General features: G+C 51.4%; 1 protein-coding gene across 1 annotated transcript in view; it reads left to right on the top strand.

Moving 5' to 3' along the window:
* Positions 1-375: 375 nt before the first annotated feature.
* Fam163b (family with sequence similarity 163 member B) overlaps positions 376-23,590 on the top strand; it is a 29,411-nt gene continuing 6,196 nt past the window's right edge. The window contains exon 1 of the mRNA XM_034493806.2: positions 376-749. The gene's annotated coding sequence lies outside the window, so the exon portion shown is untranslated. The remainder of the gene's footprint in view (positions 750-23,590) is intronic.

The following is a 23,590-nucleotide window of genomic DNA, read 5'->3' as shown; positions in this document are numbered from 1 at the left end:
GCGGAGGCGAGCATTTATCAAGTACTTAGGGTATGCTATGCCTGTGGACATCTTTGCCTTTCATCTTCAGATCAGCCTTAAAGGCCCTGCTGTCAGTCACCCCAGAAACAAGAGGGACCAGGGACCTACTCCAAGGTTGTGCTTTCCACATCCAGGTAAATTCCATCGCCACAAAGACCAAAGCTCAAAGAGAAAGAAACAGACTGGCGGAGATCAGGGAGAACACCGCAGGGCACGCACAGGAGTGCGGGTTCCTAGACCTGGCATGTGAGCTCAGCCGCAGGGGGGTGGGGGTTGGAGGGTGGGGGGTGGGGGACCGCGGACCAGCGTCAGCACCAGGGACAGTTCCTTGCCTGCTCCCCGCAGCCGCCGCCGACGGCGCGCGCAGGGCCGCAGCGCGCACTCCTCAGCAGGCTAGTGCACGCGCGCCCTCCCCTCCAGCGCGCGCCCCGCGCCCGGGACTGGGCTGGAGTCGTGCGTGTCGCTCGCAGAGAGGCAGCTGGGCGTCCAGAGCTGTGGCCGCAGCGCGCAGCTGGCAGGGAGTCTCGCCTGGCCACGCACTTGCTTCCTTTGGGGCCTCCAGGAGTCTCTTGGCACTCACCTTGGCAGCCCAGCACCAGCAGGCGCCACTGGCCTTGGCCTGGGCTGCATTTGCCGCTACTCGCTGTGCCCGGGACAGAGGGACGCCCGCCCCATCACGTGTGTCCAAGTCCTCCGCAGCCGGGGCAGCGTGGTTCCCATGGTTCAAGGTAAGGGCCAAGAGGGTGCGCAGGTCACAGTGTGAGAGCAGGCGACCGCAGGCTGGGAAGCTCGGGCTCTGCACCCACCTTGAGTACCTACTGCAGCCTGCCCTGGCCACCTTGCATCAGGTGCCCTGACCTATCTATACATGTGCCTGTCCAGCCTCACCCATCCCATTGCTACCCACCCTCAAGTGCCTGAGATGGACAGTGGGGTTCTAAGGCAAGAGACAGAGGAACCCACGGACAGAAGAGAGGTTCTGCTTCCCTCCAAGGATGGCCTGCCTGAGGGAAGGGGTACTGAGAGAGAAAGTTTGTCCGAAGAGACTGGAAACCTGGCTCCATTCATCCTTTCTTGCCTGGAGCTGAGATGTTTGGTTTCATGTGTTGAGGCTTGCCTCCCACCTGGTTGTTGCTGCATGCATGCTTGCTCTGGGCTACTGCTGACATCCATTCTGTCCAGGCTGTGTGTGAAAGGGTTGGAGGTTCCATTTGACAGATGAGGAAACCGAGGCTTAGAAAAGTTGGTTTCTCATCCAAGGTCTCAGTTAACAGGTGGTGGAACCTCTGTCGCTGCTTTCCCATGTTGTTGGAAACCTCGTCTTAAATAGTGAGAGCAGGAGGGGCATGCCAGCAGGCAGGGGCATGCCAGCAGGCAGGGGCATGCCAGCAGGCAGGGGCATGCCAGCAGGCAGCTATGTTTTTCCAACCAAACACCAAAATTCCGAAAGCAGGTTCACATCCAGTGTCACATGGGTACACATAACTCTGTTGATATGACTCCAGGGCAAGAATCCTAAGTGACAAGTCCTCAGATCTTTCTCAGGGTCCTTTGCCCCTTCTGGGGAAGCTATAGTTCAGAGGTCTGCAGGATAGTGTCAGGCTGCTCCCGTGGTCTTCTCTCTGTGCCAAATCCTTGGAATGAGTTCCAAGGACAGTTCCCACTTCCCAGAAGTCTGTGGTTGCAGAAAGATGCACATAGGCCATCTTTCTACCTTCCTCTTCTTGAGATAGAATTGAAAGTGAAGACTCCATGCCAAGGCTCTTGAAGACTCCAGAATTGACATCTCTGGAGGTGGTTGAATCCATGGATGCCTGGGCTGGCTATAGGCTTGCTGAAAACATACAACTTTGTATTGCTTTGAGAAGTTCTTTCCACTCCTGAGCTCACGTCTGTCTTCCTTCTCTCTCCCTCCCTTTCTTTGGTGGTCATGTGTGGTACATTTGCCTCATGTCATAGAAAAGACAGAGTGCTCTTGTGCTGGAGTCTTTGTCCCTGTCACCTGAACTCCTGTCAGACTGGTTGGTATTGATCCACTTGCAAACCCTGGAGATGCCTCCTAAAAGGTCTAGGGTCTGGGAGGAGGTACAGCTTCCAAAATGGGTACCTGGATCCCTGTTGGGGTGGGGAGCTATAGAACATCACTGGCTCTCTGGGGCAAACCAGTGCCACGAGATGTGGGAGCCCAAGATGTGCTGCGAGTTCTCTACCATCATCTCTCCTGTAAGTGGGAGATATCCGCAGAGCCCCAGGCCTCTGCTGTGCCAGCACAGACAGCACGGATGAAGCACCTATAGAGATGGTGGGCACAAATGGAGGAGTCAAGACTGCCAGCTCTGCTCATCTTCTTGGTGACCTTGGGTTGGTCCCTGTTCCTTTCTAGACTTCAGATAAAGCAGATGGTCTCACATGTCCTGGGGTTCCTCTCAGCTCCCCCATTCCTGTCCATCCCATCATCTAACTACGTAGTCACCCTGGTTTTGTACTTTGGGGCTAGATCTAAGTGTCTAAGCCTGGCACTCATTCTGAATGAGGTTTTACTGTGTAGAGAGACCTGTGCCTGCAGACCCAGCAACCCAATGAGGAAGGATGCTAGAGCTCAAAGCAGAAATTTGTCACCTCACAGTCAATTATATTGGATTATAAACTCTCAAGGTTTGTGGGGAAAGCAGAGTGGCAGACTGCCCAGACTGTCCACTCTGCTCCCACCTACCACTCCCCCTCCTCCTCTTTATGCCCTGACCTGGGTGGCAGGAAAGTGGTGATTTATATGGTGGGAATGTGGATTCAGGGCTCTGGTTTTAGGCGAATCATTCAGCAACCTCACCTACAAAAACCAGGTACTTCTGCCTTCCTGTGGGTGTGTGGTGGCACCTGTGCAGGCGTGACTTGGAGCATCATGAGGATGTAGTGGGGTAGGAAGGGGCTTCTGTTTACCTTGTTGCTACCCTTGCTGTGAGGTCCCTGCAGTCTCAGCCCATCTGGATTCATTCAAGCTGGAGGTGCAATGCCTGTAAGCTCCTCTCCTCTCCTCCTAAATCTTTCCATTCCCCCAGGAATAGGGCTCCTAGAAGGGGCTTAAGTTATTGAAGCTACCCCTGACCCAGTCCTCTGCCTTGTCTCCCTTGCTGGGGGTTGCCCTAAAAGGCCTGAGAAGGGATAAGCCCTGGTAGCCCAAGCTACAGGGATGTTGTGGCCAGAACCCTTAACTAATGGAATGCTGGGGTACAGAGCCTGGTATGTGGGCTCCAGATTTATACTCCTAAGACAAGACCCAGGGACTATGTCCCTAATTTCCAGTTGTCTTGTAGGGGAGGAAGCTGGAGATGGTCTGGGGGTCAGATCCAGGCTGTAAGCTATGCTCAGTAAGTGCGCTTTCTGCAGAAGTGGACAATAGTCAGACCTGGCCTTAATACTGTGGGCTGCAACACACAGCCTGGCTGGAGAGGAAAGACAAGGGGACGCAGAAGAGCTTACGTGTACCTTTGGACCAGGACAGTAGGCAATGGCAGATGCCACCCATTTGTGGTGCTGAGGTACGTTAGAGTAGTTGGGAGTGTGTGCCAGGACTAAACAAACAAACAAACAAAAACTCACTCCGACTGGCCTGCATTAGGATCTGGGATGAACTGTGTGGTGGGTGGGTAAGGAGTAGGGCTCTTCCTTCAGCACCGAGGTAGCGCCTGATTGTACATTCCACCCCAGTGGGATGTTACTACTTGTCTTCTGGGTCCTCCCAGCCCACTCAAAGGGGTATCTGTGGGAGTGGCTCTAACTAGATCAAGCCAGTCACCTATGTTTGTGTCCAACTTGCACAGTAGTAGGGCTGAAGAGATGGCTTGGTTGGTAAAGTGCTTGCCTTGCGAGCAGGAGGACGAGTTTGAGATCTAGAACCCATGAGGGGGAGCTGGAACAGCCAGGCATGGTAGTGAATGCCTGTAATTCCAGAACTGGGGAGGTGGAGACAGGCAGACCCTAGGGGCTTGCTGGCCAGCCACCATAGCGTAAGAGACTGTTTCTCAAATACAAGGTACATAGAGCCAGAGGAATGACACCAGATGTCCTCTGACGCACACACACACACACACACACACACACACACACACACATGCATGTACACACACATGCATGCACCTGAAAGCACTTCTGTGGTGAGTTGGTTGGGATGAGGGCTGCACTACTATCTTGGAGTCATAAGAGGATTAGATAGTGACCTGAGCAGTGGTTGGGGAACAAGCCAGACTCCTAGGGTCACAGCCACATTCTCCCGTGGCTGCCAAGGGTGGCAGGGTAGGATAGCCTTAGAGACTGTGTTTATGTCTAAAGTATATGTCCCTAGTGAGGTTACTTAATCCCTTGGTCCCTGGATTCTTTATTCATCCTGTATGTGGGTCCAGCTTCTAGAAGAGTCTGCAAACTGCTAGGAAACTCCCATGAAGCTTGCTTCCTGACCAAACCAGAAGATGGCCTCAGAGCAGATAAGGATGCCCTTGTCAAACAGGTTAAGTGTGGCTGGTCTTAGCTACTTGGTGGCTTCTTCTTTTTTTCCTGCCCTTTATTTCCTCCCCCATTTCATACTCTATCACTAGACAGGAAAGAAAGGAGAGAGGGGGAGAGACAGAGACGACAGACAGATAGACACACACACACAGAGAGAGAGAGAGAGAGAGAGAGAGAGAGAGAGAGAGGAGAGAGACAGAGAGAGAGACAGAGAGAGACATACACAGAGAGAGACAGAGACAGACAGACAGACACACACACAAAGAGAGAGACAGAGATTACAGACAGACACACACACAGAGACAGACAGACACACACACACACACAGAGAGAGAGAGAGAGAGAGATCAATTTCTTTCTTGGTTCTTCTGTGTAGCTGTTCTTTGCTCTTTTGTGGGTTTGTCTTTTCCCAGTCTTTGTCCCACCCTTCCAGTTTCACCCGTTATTACTAGATAGAAGAGAAAGGAGGATAGAGAAGAGAGAGACAGAGAGATCCTGGAGTCCAATTTCTTTTCTTGTTTCTTCTTTGAGCATGACTACTAACAAACCACCTGATATCTCTGAATGGCCAGTAGCCAGTAACCTCACCTTTTGGGGGCTCTTAGCATTTAGATACCCTCTGAAAAGTTTCCAGAATTCCAAATGTACACCATCACAGAAACCATCTGCTGCTGGCAAACCATGCCTCTGCTAGAGCACAAGTTATAGTCAGCTGCTGTGGGCAGCCCCGCATCTCCACACCTGGGAATAAAATGAAAACATATTCTTATAAGATTTCTGTGGTTTTTAAAAAAAAAAAAAAAAAATTCCAAAATTCTTACTACAGTGAAGCCCACAATGGACAAAGCCATCACCACCTGTGGATTAGCTCTTAGAACCAGCTCCAGGCTTCTTGCAGGCTACCCAGTGACAGAGTTGATCATTGGGTATTCTCAGGATGCTCTGCCCAGTGGCTGGCCCTGCACCCGGGGCTGGAGAAGAGTCCTCTGTCTTTTGCTGTTACTTTTAGCATTTGGTCTGTGGCCTAGGGACCCTTCAGCTAACATCTCTGGAAGTGGATGCCCTGGTTCCCTAACCCTGGATTAGCAAAGTCCCATGCCAGCTACCATGATAGGAACAGCCCCTGCTTGCACAAAGCAGTGATTGGTGGTTTTGCCTTTTTTTTATGTTATGCGTTGTCTGTGCTTACCTAATATACATTCATTTTATAATATATTCAAAGATTTTTATTAAAAGAAATGTGTGTTTGCTGCAAAAGGAAAACCAATCCAGTTTTTCTAGGCTGATTATGTGCTGACTAAAAGCCCTCCAATCCTTTGCTGTGGTCTGCATGCTCCCCTGCAGCCGCATTGCACCTCAGTGCTCCTGCTCATGAGCGTTTCTCCCTTGTGCTTTGACCTGACCCCGGCCCCCATGGTGGGATGGGCTTCGGGGCTTTATCCTCTGTCACAAAGCCCCAGCCCCAGCCTGACTTCCTAGCCTAGTCTTTGCAGGGCCACTGTTGACTCACAGATTTACCTAGTTGGGGTGGTGGCAGGCCTGCCATCCACTGGTTCTGTCTGTTTCCAACTTGCCTGAGGTGTGAGCCTTGAGTGGAAGGCCCTAGAGGCTGGCCCGGGGAGGAGAGAGTAGGAGGAGGCATGTGAATAGGATTAAACTGTAGTGTGGGAAGGTTCTGTGTGGTTGGCATCATAAGGCATGGAGGCAGGTACTCTAGCTTCTGTGGAAATCACCTCAGGCTGGAGCAGTAGGGTTAGTGTACTGCATGCAGTCGGAGCTGAGCCCACTGGGTAGGTATATAGTGAAAGGAGCAGGTGTTGCTTGGAGGGGATACACTACTGACATCGCTGGAGGCAAGGGAGGCCATCTACAAGTGCTAGCTGGCAGTCAGTGGGCTCTTGAAATGCCCCTGATTTTTTCTGAGGGAAAGAAAGCACCAGATGAAGCTAGTCCTAGGTGCCCCATTGGCTTCTCTGTCTCTGTGGGTGTGGTTGGAGTCTCCCCTATGCTTTGGTTCCTAAGCCAGGCTTAACCAACCTCTCCCTTTTGGCATTGGCCAAAAGATCATCTACTGCGGGCTCCCTCATATCCCTGTCCAGTCATTCCACTTGCTACAGGACCCCCACCCCCATGCCTGGCAGTAGCCCCCTTACTGGTTGTACTGGTTGTATGCCTGGAACAGCAGTGTCACGGAAGGAAGAAAGGGCTGCAGAGCTCTGGGGGGGGGCAGTGATGAAGACACCATTTTCTCCTTGTAACACGTATCTGGGGCTCACCTTACAATGTTTGAAACGTAATATTTATGCTGTGTTTTCCAAATCGCTCCACTCATGGTTGGCATACACAATCTCACTGGGAACATTCAGGAACTTTCCTAAGGCAAAATAAAGATGTTCCATTTTCCAGTTTATAGGCAGACACCCACTTAGGGTTACTTTTTTCCTGAGCCATTCCAGAGTCCCACAGTCCAGGCTGGCTTACTCCCAAACTGGCACCATGCCCTCTGTGTGTGAGAGGTCTTGATCACGTCTCCTTGGAAAGAAGATGGGGTGGGGATGTGGCCGGGGAGGTAGTCTGTCTCTCTGGAATGTACTTGCTTGTCTTTGCCACGTGGTTGGTGTTAAGACTGTTGGTGTTTACCTGTGTCTGGCATTTGTTTGGTTAAAACATTCATTACGTGGGAAGCTCCATCTAAACCCACTTACAGAATTAAAGAATACAGCCGTCTGTGATTTTTACCTTCATGAGGCTTCCCACATGAGACACCCCCTAATTATACAACAGAACTCCATTGCAGAAGATTGTTTCACGGCACGGAGTCTTGGGAAATCACTGCTGTAGTTGTTCCTATTCCCACTGGTCTGTGTCTTGCTTTCTCCTTGGGAGGCCCCATTTCATTGATCAGGGGATGGGGATAGGCATAGGAAAAGAAGGGAAGAGAAGAGTGGGGAGGCATGGGAAGAGATGGGGGTCTGCAGTCAGCCACACCCTGAGAAGTTATTTGGGGCCTGTTGGTGAAAGTAGCCAGGTTACTAACCCTCTTTTTGCTCCAGTTTCCTGGCATATAAAGACAGATGTGGTTTCCCCTCCTGTCACCAGGGGTGATCCTGGGCCTCTGCAGGAACATGGTGGATTCTGGAATCTCTGGGCATGGATCAGGGAGAGAGGCTCCTGACCAGCCCTACAAGGTGTTTATGTAGTTAGGACTCATATGTTCATTTCTAAGAGAACTTGTGCTCCCAGGGAAGAAAGAGGCAGAGACTCAGCTTGATGTTAGAGGCCTCGCAGACCTCCCATCACTGCTGAGCAGGCTGGCTAATACCTGTGGGGTGACTGGGACCCTGGACCCCACTCTCTTTCGATCTCCTCCCTGAGTGCCAGCAATACAGCACAGACACACAGACACATTGGATACACACAGAGACACACACACAAGTACACATGCAGACATGCATGCACATAGCAGGTACTTGCAGAGGCATGCTCACAGGCCTATAAGTAGCTTGGGGCTGTTCCACTCAGTATGAGTGTCCCCTCTGGGTCCTCAGGTCTCTCCCATAACTCCAGTCTGTGAGCATACATTTTCCAAGCACACTCTTGGGATCCCAGGAATGAATAATTAATTCATACTTCTTTAAGACTTCATCTAGAACTTGGATGTGGTCCCATTGGCCCCTGTTTCATTGGTTAAGTCATATGACCAAGGCCAAGGTGGCCAAGGTCACCAAGGCAAGACTCTGCTGTACCCATGGTAGTACAAGGTCCATTGCAGGAGAGAGAGGGAGCTTACTGGGTCTGTGCTTTCAGATAGTTCCTAAGAGTGGCCAGGTTCAAGCTCTCCTGATGTAATGGTGTGAGTAGGTCTGACAGAGATCAAAGCTCATGGCTGGTACCTGCTGTCTGGTCTGCCCCAGGTCCACTGATCTGGAGAAGTGATGGGGAAGGAACAGGTAATAGCCCCTTTCCCTCACTTTCCCTCCATCCTGAGCAGGGAATGCGTGTAGTCACAGCTGGAAAAACCAATGGCTGTAGCAGGGGCGGGGGGACACAATGGCGGGCACAGAGTGGCAGTCCATAAGTACTCATGGAGTCAATGCTGGCATTGCTTCCCTGGGCTTGGCAGAGACTTGGCTCTGAACAGATACTGGGGAGAGAGAGCCCTGGTGGAGGAGTGAGGATCCCCCTGACCCCATGCTGGCTCAGAGCCTCTCCGGTACTGCTGATACATCCACATGAGAATGGAGACAAAGTCATGGGTCACAGTGGAAGAAGGAGATAGGATGGAGGTGATGTGAGAGGAGGCAGGTGAGGCATGTCCTTCTTGGCAGAGCCCGGGTGTGTACAAAGCAAGGAGAAGGAGATGACACTCAGGCAGTTAGGCGGGTCTACCCTGCCTGCTGTCACTGGACATAGAGCTTCTGGTGTATTTGGAGTGGTGGCTCAGGCCATTACACATAGCGCAAGGGTCCTGTACTGGGAGGGTGCCCAGGGGACTCAAGAGAGTTCCCCAAAGGTCCAGCTGAGCTGAGACTGGGGAGAGGAAACTGAGGCAGCGGTAAGGCCTGCAGTGGTTCTGGGGAGGTGGGGTGGCAGATGGAAACAAGTAAGTAGTGGGGACTTGATGCAGGTAAGTCCCTGAATGTAAGGGTAAGGGACCAGAATGGAGGAAAGTATGGGCCCAGCCAGAAGGGGAGACAGTGGCTATGACCCTGAGCAGACAAGGGGAATCTAGGTGAAAGGGAAGGAAGGGACACAGGTGGGCACAAGCCTTGCTGTTCACCAGACCAAGGTTCTGCTGGACGAGAATCTCAGGGCACCCCTGTCTGATTAGCCTGAGGTGTGACCCCTGAAAGGACCTGAGGTTCATGTTACCCCTGTGCTATTTGCAGTGACTTCAGTGCTTGTCACTAGTACTCCACTTATGAAATAGGCCAGATTGGGACTCTCTGACCTGAGAACCCAGCCCAAACTTTGAAGCATTTTTAAGCCCCTCCTGTTAACAGTTTGTTGAGCTTTTAGGATCTAAAGGATTGATGCTATACAAACTGGAAATTATTTTTTAAATTATTTATTTATTTATCTATTTACTTCTTTATTTAGTGTGTGAGAGAGAGAAGGAGAAGGAGAGAGAGAGAGAGAGAGAGAGAGAGAGAGAGAGAGAGAGAGAGACTAGGCTTGCTTGAGAGGGTCAAGGGACAACTTAGAGAGTCAGTTCTCTGTTTCTATCATGTGGGTGCCAGGAATTGACCTCAGGCCATCAGACTTGCCAACAAGCACATTCACTCAGCGAGCCATCTTGCTGGCACAAAAACATACCAAAATATACAAATATCTAAGCTTCCAACAAGGTAAAAATCCACGACTTGTCAGGAAAGAAAACAACCTTCGGAGAAGAGAATTCTGTAAGGAAAGACCAGAACAACTTTTAGTCCAAGCCCTCTAGAACTTTCCAGTATTCCAGGAAATACCATGCCAGTCCTAGGGAATGAGGATTTTTTTTAATTTTTTTGACACAGGGTCTCATTGAAACTGGAACTCACTAGACTGATTGTCCTGAAGCCCCAGGGATCCTTCTGTCTCCACTTGTACAGCACTGGAATTAAAGGCAGGAGCCACCGTGATTGAACTCCTCTGCTAGGGATGAAGCCCAGTTCTCATGCTTCTATGACAGGCTCTTTTTACCCAATTGAGCTCTGTCTCCCAGCCCCAGAATGAACTTTTCAGATGACCAGAAACACCAAGCTCCGCCTACCTTGGGCCTTTGTGCCTGCCCTGTTCTTGTAGGATGCTCTCTTCCATATCACCCTCGGGTTATCTTCAGTGTTTGGCATCCTGCTCGTCCTCTCCTTGATCTCTTCTCCCTGATAGCACCCTCCTTCCATTTCATAGTATTAATATATGCTCACATTGCCCACAAGACTAAGACCACACAAGGGTGGTGTCTAAGTCATGGCGGATAGCACTTATGTGGCTTACACTTGCACACTGTGGTCCATCACACTCGGACAGGAACTCGCACAGGGCAGGAATCTGGAGGCAGGCACTGATGCAGAAGCCATGGAAGGGTGCTGCTTACTGGCTTTTCCCCATGGCTAGCTTAGCCTGCTTTCTTATAGAACCCAGGACCACCAGCCCAGGGATGGCACCACCCAGAAAGGGCTAGGCTAGCCCCCTCCCCCGCCATTGATCACTAATCAAGAAATACCCTACAGATGGAGCTTATGGAGACATTTTCTTAACTGAGGTTCCCTCCTTTCAGAGAACTCTAGCTTGTGTCAAGTTGACATAAAAGTAGCTAGCACATGTGGGGGCATGGATCCAGGGCCATGATGTGCCAGCATTTAGCGAGTACTTGCTGCCAAATTGTAGGTAGATGTCTGTGGCCTTAAAACACTGAAAGTACCTGATCTCACTTGAACTGTGAGAACAATAATGGTGCTGGATTCCAGAGGAGGAGCAAGGCTGTCACTCAGGGAGGACTCGCTCAAGGAACTGAGACCACACAAGGGTGGTGTCTAAGTCATGGCGGATAGCACTTATGTGGCTTACACTTGCACACTGTGGTCCATCACACTCGGACAGGAACTGATGGCTTAGAATAGAGCTGGACAGAGTTCAGGGCTGACCACCAAAGTCCCTAAGACCAGAAAGGGAAAAAAAAGAAGAGAAAAGAAAAAGATGGTAAACATAAAGACAAGGGTTGTGGGTGGCAGGCTGGGGAATAAGCTCCTTACTGTGTCCTGGGGGATACTGAGGCTCCAAGCAGAACAGAGGGTGGGGGATGGGAAGGAAGGTGTCCATGGAGAGCCTAGGAACATAGATGTTTGGATCTAGAACCAGCAGTTCTGTGCTCAGAGACTGGTGGGAACACCATAGAAGAAGGTGTGCTCCAGAGAAAACCCAGGGGGCTGCTCTGGAAAGTGTGAGCTTCAGGCTGTCAAGCATGGCCTTATACACAGAGACCAGAGCACCCCCCACGCACCACCCTGCAGGCCTTACACACAGAGACCAGAGCACCCCCCACTCACCACCCTGCAGGCCTTACACACAGAGACCAGAGCACCCCCCACGCACCACCCTGCAGGCCTTACACACAGAGACCAGAGCACTCCCCACGCACCACCCTGCAGGCCTTACACACAGAGACCAGAGCACCCCCCACGCACCACCCTGCAGGCCTTACACACAGAGACCAGAGCACCCCCCACGCACCACCCTGCAGGCCTTACACACAGAGACCAGAGCACCCCCCACGCACCACCCTGCAGGCCTTACACACAGAGACCAGAGCACCCCCCACGCACCACCCTGCAGGCCTTACACACAGAGACCAGAGCACCCCCCACGCACCACCCTGCAGGCCGTATACACAGAGACCGTCTTATACAAAGAGCATCTGGCTGATGCCCGCTTCTCTCCCAAAGCCCTTCCCGACTTACAGACTCAGCTCTCACTAGATTTATTTAAATATCTGTTCCCACCCAGTCTTCCCAGTGCCCCCATCAGATCCAGGGTTGGACCCAGTATCAAAGCAGAGACCTGTGACTATGCTCTATGGGTGACTGGGTTCTTATCTAGAGAAGCCTGAGATATGCCAGAGGCACCTCTGGGGCATGTGGGGGTGGGGGACAAAACAGCCCAGTCATGCTCCAGCCTCAGCTACACATACAGCAAAACTACAAGGAAAGACATAGCTGGGCCTTCCAGATCAGAGGAAGCCAGCCACTCTCATGTCCAGCACTGTCCTGCCCCGAAGCAGAGACAGCCAGCCAGGCCTCAAAGGGATAGAGTTGAGGCCCAAGGAATAAGGCTTGTATTCTGGGAGCGTTATTGGGCTGACCTTGCCTTGGGGTTCTTTGGTTACCACAGGGTTCTTAGAGTATGGGCCCTAAGATGCAGGCACCAGCACCCTCTCAGAGCTGGTGACGTGTGTCTGGGACCCACTCAGAAGCCCCCAGTATAGAACCATCCACCAGAATACAGAGCCCCAAAGGAATATAGATAGACTATGATGGGGGACTGGCTGTCAGTGTCTCCAGCAGGTACAAGCTAGAGAGGGGACAGGATAAAGTGAGCACTGGATGTGCCCTGTATGTTTTTCAGTTACTGCCCTGCCCTAGCTACCCAGGACCTGAGCCTCCTGAAGTTAAGTGTAATGTGTTCCTCTTCCAGAGCAATGCCTGCTATGTACTGAACCTCAGTTCTAAGTGAATGTGAAGCCTGCCATTACTGGCAGATTGAAGGCCACATGGCAGGGGCATAGCAGCAGCTGATGCAGTGCTGCAGGGGAGCCTAGAGAGAGTGGAGTAGGGAGGGAGTGCTAGGCCTTTGAGAACAGCCCAGAATGCCCCAGTCTTGGCCTAACACTTTTTTCAGGGCTTTGCATGGATGCTGGGTTAGCCTACGTGCTGAATCAGAGCGTCCTCACATGTTCGTTTCCTGAAAGGCACAGAGTGTGAGTGTGTGGGTGTGTGAGTGTGTCTGTGTGTGTGTGTCAGTGTCCAGTGGCTTTCTCAATCCTGTCCCACACATGACCTGTCAGCAACTCTGCTCTCAGGGCCGCTCACAGAGGGGTCCTTAGCACAGCTTAGAATTTCTGGCTGGGTTCAGCTGGGCTTTGGGGTTTTCTTACATCCCAGGACTGTTAGGTGGAGATGGCGGGGCAGGCAGGGACTGGTAAATGCAGTGTGAGTGGATGTGTCTGATCTAAGCCCCCAGCTGTCTCCGAACCAGAGGTCAAGAAAGCCGAGAGGGGACTGTGGACCTCGTCTATCACCATCTATTCATCTCAGGCTAGGTCAAGGGAAGACTAACAGGACGGGTGCCCACCCAGCTTGGACAAAATGGTCCACCTCCCCTGCCCATCAAGTTGATACTGTCCCTCTCCACAGTCATCATACATAGGGGCCAGGAGCCAGCCCTGCAGGCTTCACATCATTGAGCCCTTGGGGTGCATCAGCGGGGGTCTCAGGGCCTCTCCAGCTCAGTGAGGACTTGAGTTTGAGGCACTTGGACTTGCCACCCCCAACCCCCTCCCGGTGCCATGCTTCCGGCTTCCTTTGCTGTTCTCTTTGTGAAGATGGTCCAGCCATACATAGCATGCCGTGAGGGTTAACAGAGTGGCGCATGGTTAGTTAATGGGTCATGTGGTAATGGTTCCAGCTCTCCAGGCCCAGCACCACCCTGTCCTGTTCTGCTCATATATTCCAGGCCCTGAACTGGAATGAAGAGTTATGCTGAGCTCTTGGGAGAGGAAGTTGCAAATTATTATTTAAAAAATTAACAAACAAGCAGAAAACCAATAGCAGCCAGCGGCTTTTAAAACCTGACTGCTGCACTCTGTTATTTTTAAGGGAAAGAAGGGCATCCCCGGAAGGGCACTGAATGGAACAGTGCCTTTCTTGACTGGAAACAGGCAAGGGAGGGGGTACAGAAAATAGACCCCCTCCTCACAGTATGTGCTACTGCTACACTCAGCACCCACTGGTGTTTTCCCCCCACCGACCAGTCTACACAACTGCATTCTGATATAGGCCCCCACTGAATGCTACAGTACTGCCCCCTTGTGGCCGGAGGACTGCCAACAGGTAGGAAGCCAGTTTGTCTTTCCTGGTATGGGGTTGGTGATGAGGGAACCTATGTCCTCACATCTGTAGGCAGCTGGGCCTGCAGATGAGAGCAGACAGCAGCTCTGGGTAGCATGCTCACCCTCACTCGCCCATGTTTCTACTGTGGGACTGTGTGCTTTTCTTTCCAATACTGACCTGCGCTATTTCCTGTGTGAATAATAACAGGCCTGCCTGGATGCCCTAGGGACTGAAGGAGGAGGCAGAGGCTATCTCATCTCTCTTGGAGTAGAGGATAACTATGGGGTGTATGCTTACTGTTACGAAGAGGTACTGGGAACAGAGCCAGGGTATTTGAGCTGAGGTGATGGCCCGTAAAGATTGGGGTTTGGGAAGCCCTGTGATGCACTATAATAGCAAGGCTAGAGTCCTGGCTTGACTGACGGCCCATGCCTTGGATGTTTCTGGTCATCCTTCTGTTGAAGGGTGACCATCTCAACTTGGTTAGAATCAGTAAGGTTGACAGTTGAAGGGCAGGCTACAGAGATGGAAGCCAAGTGTGTACATACTCCTTGACCTGTGTGACTATTTCAGAGGGGTGGGAGGGGTAGACCTCTGAGCAGCAGCTGCGTTCATCCCCCAGAAGCCTGCCTATGGTGGTTTGAATGTAAGCCCCATAGGCTCACAGGAACTGGCATTATTAGGAGATATGGCTTTGTTGGATTGGTGCTGTTGGAGGAAGTATGTCACAGGGGATGGGCTTTGGGGTTTCAGAAGCTCAAGCCAGGCCCAGTATCACTCTCTCTTCCTGCTGCCTGCAGATCCAGATGTAGAATTCTCAGCCACTTCTCCAGCACCATGTCTGCCCACATGCCACCATGCTTCCCTCCATGATGATAATGGACTAAACCCCTGAACCTGTAAGCCAGCCCCAATGAAATGTCCTTTAGAAGAGTTGCCTGGGTCATGGTGTCTCTTCACAGCAATAGAACACTGGCTAAGGCAGAATCTCTCACCGTGTTCCCGCCTGCATTTCTTCCTACCCCACTGAGCCGGAAGAAGTTCACCCCTCACTGGAGCAAAGTTCCTTCTTTAGTGGGGCAGAGCCACCCCCAGTCTATGCAGGAAGGAATAACCTATATCCTCCCATGCCACTTAGCACAGACCCTGAATGTCACTTGTGGACACAGCCCACACAGGCCTCCTCAACCTGAGGCCACAGCTCCAGACCTGACTGCCATATAACAGGTTCTTCAGCCCAAGGAGGGGACTTCTGGCTTTTCTCCATGATTGTGTATATATAATGGGGCATCAGATGGGGATAGGTTCAAGGTTCCCCTGTAGATCCTATCTGTCACCTTTTTTTGTTTTTATACACTCATACCTGTATCTGTGTGCCTCTGTGTGTGTGTGTGTGTGTTTGTATGTGTGTCTGTGTATTGTTGTCTCTGTGTATGTCTGTGTCTTGTGTGTATATGTATGTGTGTCTATGTGTCTTTCTCTCTGTGTGTGTCTGTGTGTCTATCTGTCTCTACGTGTCTGTGTCTGTGTGTTTCTCTCTGTGTGTCTATGTATGTGTGTCTATGTATGTGTGTCTATCTCTGTATATCTATGTGTAATTCTCTCTGTGTGTGTCTTGTATCTATCTGTGTCTTTATGTATGTGTATCTTTGTCTCTGTGTGTGTCTGTGTATCTGGCTGTCTCTATGTGTCTGTGTATAATTAATATCATGTCTTTCCCTACTGTTTTTTATTACTTTTAATAATTTTCTGTTATTTCTTGAGATACCATCTTTCATTGAATCCTCAGTTTGCTGATTCCACTAGACTATCTAGCTAGTTACCTCCCCAGCTTTGGGGTTCTAGACCCAGCCACACATAGGCTTGAGTACTGGGGACCAAACTTTGTTCCTCACACTTAGACAGCAAGTGCTTTACCCACTGAGCCATCTTTCCAGCTCCCATTTTCCTTCTCGTCCTACCCCCCTCCACATGTTCTCTCCAACTCTCTGTACCTCAGGGAGACCCAAGAGAGGGCGTGCAGGCCCCAGTCTAAGAAACCGAGTCCTAGATCAGGCAGAGGCTGATGATTTTTTTTTAAAAATCTGCTGGCTCCTGAAGTAAACCCAACAAAATAGGGCCCAGCAGGCTCCAGCCATGCCCATGAGGCTAGCAACCACCCACCCACCCAAGGAGCCAGCTGTACCCCTCAGCCAGCAGCTTCATTCCCTCTGTACGCTGCCTAACCAGCTCACCTGCCTCTCTCTCTCTCTCTCTCTCTCTCTCTCTCTCTCTCTCTCTCTCTCTCTCTCTCTCTCTCTCTCTCTCTCTCTCTCTCTCCCAACACTCCCCCATTCCCCATTCCTGTCCCGAAGCTCTGGGTGGGAGGCTGGTTTTCTGGAGTTCAGGCAGAATGGAGGCTCCTTCCAGAGGTTTGAGACAACCCCAGCACGAGAGGGATCTCAAGAAGTGGAAAAGCTCAGTTCACCCCTCCCGTTTCCTGCTTCCCTATCAGCCTGGGCTTCTTCTCTAGAATGCTCTCTCCGTGGAGAAGCCTGGCTTCTTCTCTGCTCCTGTCTCTCCCCCCCCCCCCACCATAGGCTCTCCTGCCCAGCTCTGAATTCACCCATGTGAATGGGGACAAGACTTTTCCTTTGGGAATCCTCTGTAGGTGAGACACTTTGGCTTTGGGTCAGTTTGGAACTGGTCAGCATGTGACCTTCCAGAGTGGACTCCACAAGGCTTTGAACTCCAGGAAGGCACACAGTCTCGGAGTCCACTGTGTATCAGCATCTCTGTTTGCTCAATGGGTGGTTTCGCTCTCCAGGCCTCTTTATTCCTATAGAATACGGGTCAGGTTATCTCTGCAAAGAGATTCGAGAAGGCCTAGGGTACATCTGCTGACTGATTCTCTCTGCCACCAGGAAAGGTCATCCACGTAGGGGGAACCCTAGAGTAAAATGGGCTCAACCCACCAGACATGGCTAGGCTCAGTGATCTGGGTTGACTCTGAGCTTTTTGGCTGAGTTCTGAGAAGATATTCTACCTATAACACCTTGGAGAAGCCTGGTGAAATGTTTGGGTCCCCTCCTTCTGGGGGACACTTAGGGAATGCAAGCCACCAAGCAGGCAAGCTCGGGCATCTGTTTCTTGTGCCAACATCTCCCTAACCAACCCTAGATCTGGGTGCATTAGTTGCCTCTTTGTGGAATTTTATGGGGTCCTCTACAAATTATGAACCCCTGGGAACCGTCCTGGGTCCCTTGGGGCACTGGTAGAGCTTAGAGGTGCAGGGGGAAACATTCCAACACTGCTGGCAGCTGCCCTCCAGCCAGCTGCCTCCTGTCAGCCCTCCCTTGTGGTGGTCTCTGGTTAGTGTCTCTGAGACCAACCCAGCCACACAGAGCTGATGAACACTTTCCCATTTATTTATTATTGAACGAACACAGGAATCTGGGAGCCCGCAGAGCGTGAAATTGGGAACAAATGCAGAGGAGGTCTAGACAGGAACCCTGTAGGCCGCTCTTCGCTCACGCAGGACCACGGGGCCCTTGGGCTTCCAGGTAGCAGAAATACTTGTAACCAGACAGATGTGTTTGGGGGAGGGAAAGGGTTCTGAGTCCCCATAAGCTCTTGCCCAGACTCTGGCAAGGAAAAGGGGTGTGAGGCAGCCAGCCTGGATTCCCAGACAGAGCCAACCCTCGTTATCCCTGCCTCAGTTTCTCCATCTGGAGTGAGCAGTAGTCATACCTCACTGGGTTGGAAGAGCCCCTCACTGAACTAGCAAGTTTCAGGACCCCATGCCGCACTGCCGTGGCCTGGGCAGCTGTGTTTGCTAGGCTCTCAATTCTGGTGCCCTGTGGTGTTGGAAGTCTCTGGGTGTAGTGAGGCAGCTGGGTTTTCCCCTGGCTCCAGAGCACTGGCCTTCACAAAACCTTTCTATGTGCCCTGTACACTGTGGGACCCTGGCAAGGGCTGAAGTTGGGTACAAAAGTCTTTCAAGGCTAGAACAGTGAGGGGACGGGATTAAACACGGGATGCACAGTCCAATTGGCAGCTACGTGGGGGGCTCCTGCCAGAGGAGGGAGCTCACTGGAGGAGGCAGGTGGAGGCGTCTGGTTCTGCTGCCAGGTGTTTCCTGCCTTGTCCCCGCCCCTGACGCTTGGGCCTCTACACGGGAGACAACAGACAACGGGAGCTTGTAACATGGCAACTCTCCAGGCTGGCTGCCTAGACATGGGTTATGGGAAACACGCTGTCATTCACAGAACACTGCCCGCCCCCAGCACACATACAGATTCCAAACATGGGAGGAGGGTCCACAGAGTGACTCCATCTTACACTTTGCCCTTGAAATAGAGGTTGGAGTGGAGAGGCTGTGTTTATAAACCCATTTATGGTCCCAGGGGGGTAACTAATAGTTCAGCAAGAACATTAGTTCTTCAAATTGCATTGGTTGGCATAAGAAGTCTGCAGAATTGCCTTAGGGTGGCAGACAGGCTGTAGGGTGGTCTCTGTCAGGTTGTCCTGGGCCCTCAGGCTCTTTCCTTCTACTCCATCCTTCAAGGACCAGCATAGCAGCCTGCTCCAGAAACCTCAGCTCCTTCTCCCAATGGGTACAGCCCAACTCCCTCCCCGAGCCCCAGAGCTTTCCTATGTCTCTTAGGCACTCAGGTTAGTCTTTCTCAGACCTGTTGGGAAGATCTCCCCTAAGCAAGGACAAGTGAATCAGAAGCCCTTTCCCTGCTACCTTGGCTCAGTCCTGGGCATGGTTTCCACCCATGACCCTCACATTTGGCTGTACATTTAAATCACCAAGACCCCTTGCAGGTTGGGAGTGAAGTAGAACCTTTGGGAACCTTTGGATAAACTGTACTGAATCTGCATTGCAGATGAGGGAGCTGGGGCCCAGGAAGAGGCCTCTGACTTGAGCTGGCATCCAAGGTGGTGGCTGTGCAAAGTCCTAGCCCTCGAGAAGTGGGGAAGAACCAAGAACAGCAGAGTGAGGTGGAATGAAGTGACCTCTGGCCCTTACTCTCCTTCCATGGTTCCTTTGGTGTTTTTCAAATATGTGGTACACACTGAAGAAATTCAGGAAGGCTTTCTGGATTAAGCAAACATATGTTCAGCTCTGATTGCAGTGGAAGCATGGGAAAAGGGTATTCCTGAGGGAAGACAGGTGGATAGGGCCAAGGGAAGCCTGGTCACCCCTGAGACAGTTGGTAGTTAACTAGAGATGATGTCAGGCTGGATCTGAGCAGAACTGCCAGTGGCCTGTATGGCTGTGCTGGGCCAGCCCTGGGACCTGGCGCCCATTGTGGGTGTGTATGTATCTGCAAAGCGATGCGGAGACACTCCAGCTGGATGACTCGGGTGTTGGAACAGCAGCTGCTGACAGCCCTGGGCACCTGGCCTGAGCTGGCACCCTTCCCATCATGCCGCCAGGCTGCCTGCTGCTGGAGAGGACCCAGACCCCAAGGAGCATCAAAAGGCAGCCTGGGTCCTGAGGGCCAAGTGAGGGATGTGTGTCTCTCAGACCTGGAAGAGGCTCTACTGTGAGTGTGGCCAGATCCCTTGGAGACCCGAGGAAGGACTCATGGCTATAGGATGATATCAGCCTGCCCCTCACAGAATCCTCAGTGTTACTCAAATCTCCCAAGGGAGGAAACAGAGGCATGAAAAAACAGGCATTTGGGCTTCTCCAGTGACTGACTGGGGAAGCACTAGGCTGGCATTCAGGTCTGTTTGTGTACCTTGTATAGGGCACTTCTTTCTCTGTTCTGAGAAGGCCACTCAGCCATGCCATGCCTCTAGTGAGCTCTCTCTCCTCCCCTCAGCTTCAGCCCTGCATTCACAAGGGCACCCTCAACTGGGGCGTATGCTGTCAGTAGAATCCAACCCCAGTTCCTGTGGCCGTCAGTGAGCCTGCATATGAGCCCCAGTGGGCCATTGCAGGACATTGAATCTTGACCTTCAGGGCACTGAAATCCAACTTGCTAGCCACTTGCCTCTTCTTTGGCTTCTCTGAGTGCAACAAGTTCACACCAGTATGGTGGCCCATTGGGGCCATCTATAGTCATCTGTCCTGGGTGTGAACAGCAGAAACCCACTTTAAGTGGTATCTGTACAGTCTCAGAGGGTCCTGGAGACTTCATTAGGACATCTCCACATCTGTGTCTATTTCTTCCTCTGCAGCTCATTCCGATTCTCTACACACTTAGCTGAGGATGCCAGCCCTTGACACATGTGTCTTCACGCATGCCACATGTGTCTTCACACATGCCATTGACCAGCAGGGAGCAGCAGATCTCCTAATTCCATTCTAGTTCCCAGGAGAGAAGGTTTCAACCCCTAGGGTCTGGGTCCACCTCAAGTCTGTTTATACCCCTGTTATAATCCAAGGGCAAGCAAGGAGGACATACATGCAGCCTCCAGAGCCTCTCGGCTCAGAGGCAGAGCCCAGAGGGGGAGCCAGGGTGAGGCTGGGCTGTACCCCAAACTGTCTGCTGCAGTGCGTGTTCCCGTGAGGGTGCTGCAGGATTTAGGGCATTAGTGCAGAGATTTAAGGCTCAGCAGTCATGGGGGCACTAGAGGACACACTACCGCACTGCGGTAGATGGAGGGAGTCCAGAGACCTACACATTCCTGAGTACATCCGTAGATCTGGCTCTAACCTGACCCTGCTTGTCTTCATGGAACTGGTGTCGACCAGGCCACTTTCCCCTTTTGAGGCTGTGGTTTGTACATCATCAGAAGCGGGCAACCATGGGAGCCAGTGTCACTCAGACAGAAGGGTCTGTCTGATAAGCAGGTGGGATGGGATGGATGGAGGCAGCCTCTGTGCATCCGAGAACTTGGCTACTCCTCCTCCCCCCTCCACCGGGGCCCTGTCCCTGCTGTCATCTCTTTCAGCCATAAGATACCACTGTGTACTAATCTGACACATGCAGAACAGGCTCTCCTTAATTGGGACATTGTTTGCTTTGGTATATACCTCCCAGGTAGACCCTCTTCAATCCTCTTCCTAGAGAATCAGGGTTCTAGTACCTTCCTCACCCATCCCAATTCTCTGACCACTAAGAAAAGCTTTCTGGGATCTCTTCAGTGACCCCAGAAAAATCAATGTTCCTTGCACCCCAACAGAGGAATGAGAGAAGAGCAGTTGATTCTAGTGGCCACAGTGACTGTCTGTTTGGGTTCTCCCTGCTATTAGAAGCATGCCATGTACCTGGACAGCCCTGCGGCCCCCTCTACTGTATGCCTGCTCCCAGCTCCTTCTCTACAGGCCTACAGCCCTAGCAAGGCCAGCTGGCCCCAGCCTCCTGAGAGACCGAGGGGGGCAGAGCTGCCAGGAAAATGTAGGGTCCCTTTGGCTCCTTTTCTGTCTGTCTCTCCAGCATGTCTGCACCTCATTGTCTCACACTTTGGGGGCTGTCAGGATGTGTCTGTATTTGGAGTTGTCCCTATGTCTGTCTGTATCTTTTGCCTTGTTGCTCTGGGTCTGTCTGGACCTGCCTGTCATCTCTTTGTCCGTCTGTTTTCTAGGATCTGAATTCCAGTCTCAGCCTTGCCTCAAAGTATGGCCTGAGCAAGACTGTCCCTGGCAGTACATTTTCATGTCTCTTCCATCTGTACACAGGCCCCAGTTCGACCCTACTAGGCCATCTGACCCTCCCGAGTTAAACTGTAAAGTTTGTAGAAACACCTCATGTATAATCCCCCAACCAGGACCTGGAGAGTCAGAAGCAACACACCAGTCTGTCAGTTATACTCGTATACCCCTGGAAGAGGATTCATCAACATAAGTTACAGCAAGTCTTTGGGCAGGTTTAGCAGAGATTTAGAAACATGTGCCACAGGGTGTTTCCTTGCATGTTTCTGTAACAGTAAAAGGTGGACAATTGTGTCTATAGGGTCCAACTGGGAAAGCTTTGGTTCTTCAGCCTAAAGGAGCGTGACCTGGATGTGAGGGTACCAGCTCCACAGTAGATCCAGAGGGCTCCCTAAGGCCATCATTTAGCATGGGGCTAGACTGCCACATGAAGCAGAGGAAGGCGCAACATGTCTTAACAGCAGCTTCTTTGAGAAGAGAAGGGGAAAGTGAAAGTGTGTGTGTGTGTGTGTGTGTGTGTGTGTGTGTGTGTGTGTGTGTGTATGCATGTCTGTGTGCTTAGGATGAGACTGTAGAAGGGGAAATGCAGGGCTAAGATAGATTGTTGCTTCCAGGGTAGAGCAGAGGAAGGAAGGAAAGAAGGAAGGAAAGAAGGAAGGAAGGAAGGAAAGAAGGAAGGAAGGAAGGAAGGAAGGAAGGAAGGACAGGCTTCAGATGCACCTGGATTTGTGCTGTGGTCTGTAGGACCAAGCACTTTCTATAATTGAAAAGCAATTTTTAATTAACTTTTAGGTTAAAAACAAATGAGAAGAAAACGAACCTGAGTGTGGAGTCGGTGGGGAGCCACTGTTAAGAATTATTTGTGGGGACTCTGAAAGTCTTTTGATTCGACTCTATCCCCATGGGAGCAAACACACACACACATACACATACACAGGGGGGGGGGGGTTATGGAGAGAGGGAGAGAGGAATGGTGGCTTTTCAGAAGGCTTCAGTGGGGATCCTAATATTGCCACTTCAAAATTGCTACAGATACAAGGTAGTAAATTTAGATTATTAAAAGAGAAGTAAAGGACTGAATTTTAATGAATAAGAACTCAAACCAAAAAACAGAATCTCCATGTTTAGATGCAAATATTCATGTTTTAGGTCCTTGCTTCTGAAAATAAAAGCATGTTGGCAGGAGGTGCCTGCCTGCAGTCTCAGCTCTTGGAAAGTAGGGTCAGGATGCCTGGGGGTCTGAGGCTAGCTTGGTTTACATGAGGCTGTGTCTCAAGAACACTAAGATAATAAAAGCACTGAGCTGGCGGATGGTTCAGTGGGTAAGAGCTGGGGTTAGGAACTCCAGCACCCATGTAAAATGCTGGGGGTATGGCCCTGCACCTGTAGCCTTGGCACTGGGTTGGAGACAGGAGATCACCAGTTTTGGTCCCCAGCCTAGCAAGAAAATAGTGAGCTCCAGGTTCAGTGAGCAAACCAGTCTCCAGGGAATGAGGCATGCACACAAATTAATTAATGAGTTCATTCATAATAAAAGCCCCCCAGGCTCTGGTTGCTGTGAACATTAAGACAGTGAGTACCATCCTGGAAAACGTCATCAAGGGCTCATGAGGTCCCCAGGATGGTACAGCAGTAGCCACAGAGAGGTCTCCAAACCCACAGTCCCACATGGACAATGTGAACACTGACTTCAGTCAGTGGAAGCCCGTCCAACAGTCAGACGTGCTGCTGTGAGCCTCACACAGCCTCAAGCCTCAAGAGGTAGCTAGGCCCCTCTAGGTGATGGGGTAAGAACTGGGCATGGATGCCCTTCCCTCTTCAGATGAGGCTTCGCGATCACCAGCTCAGCAAGCTTGTTGAACATTATCTGAAAGAACTCAAGTAAATAATG

This window comes from Arvicanthis niloticus, chromosome 2 (genome assembly GCF_011762505.2).
Source record: "Arvicanthis niloticus isolate mArvNil1 chromosome 2, mArvNil1.pat.X, whole genome shotgun sequence".
Taxonomy (NCBI): Eukaryota; Metazoa; Chordata; class Mammalia; order Rodentia; family Muridae; genus Arvicanthis; species Arvicanthis niloticus.
This window is presented reverse-complemented; position numbering and strand designations above follow the sequence as displayed.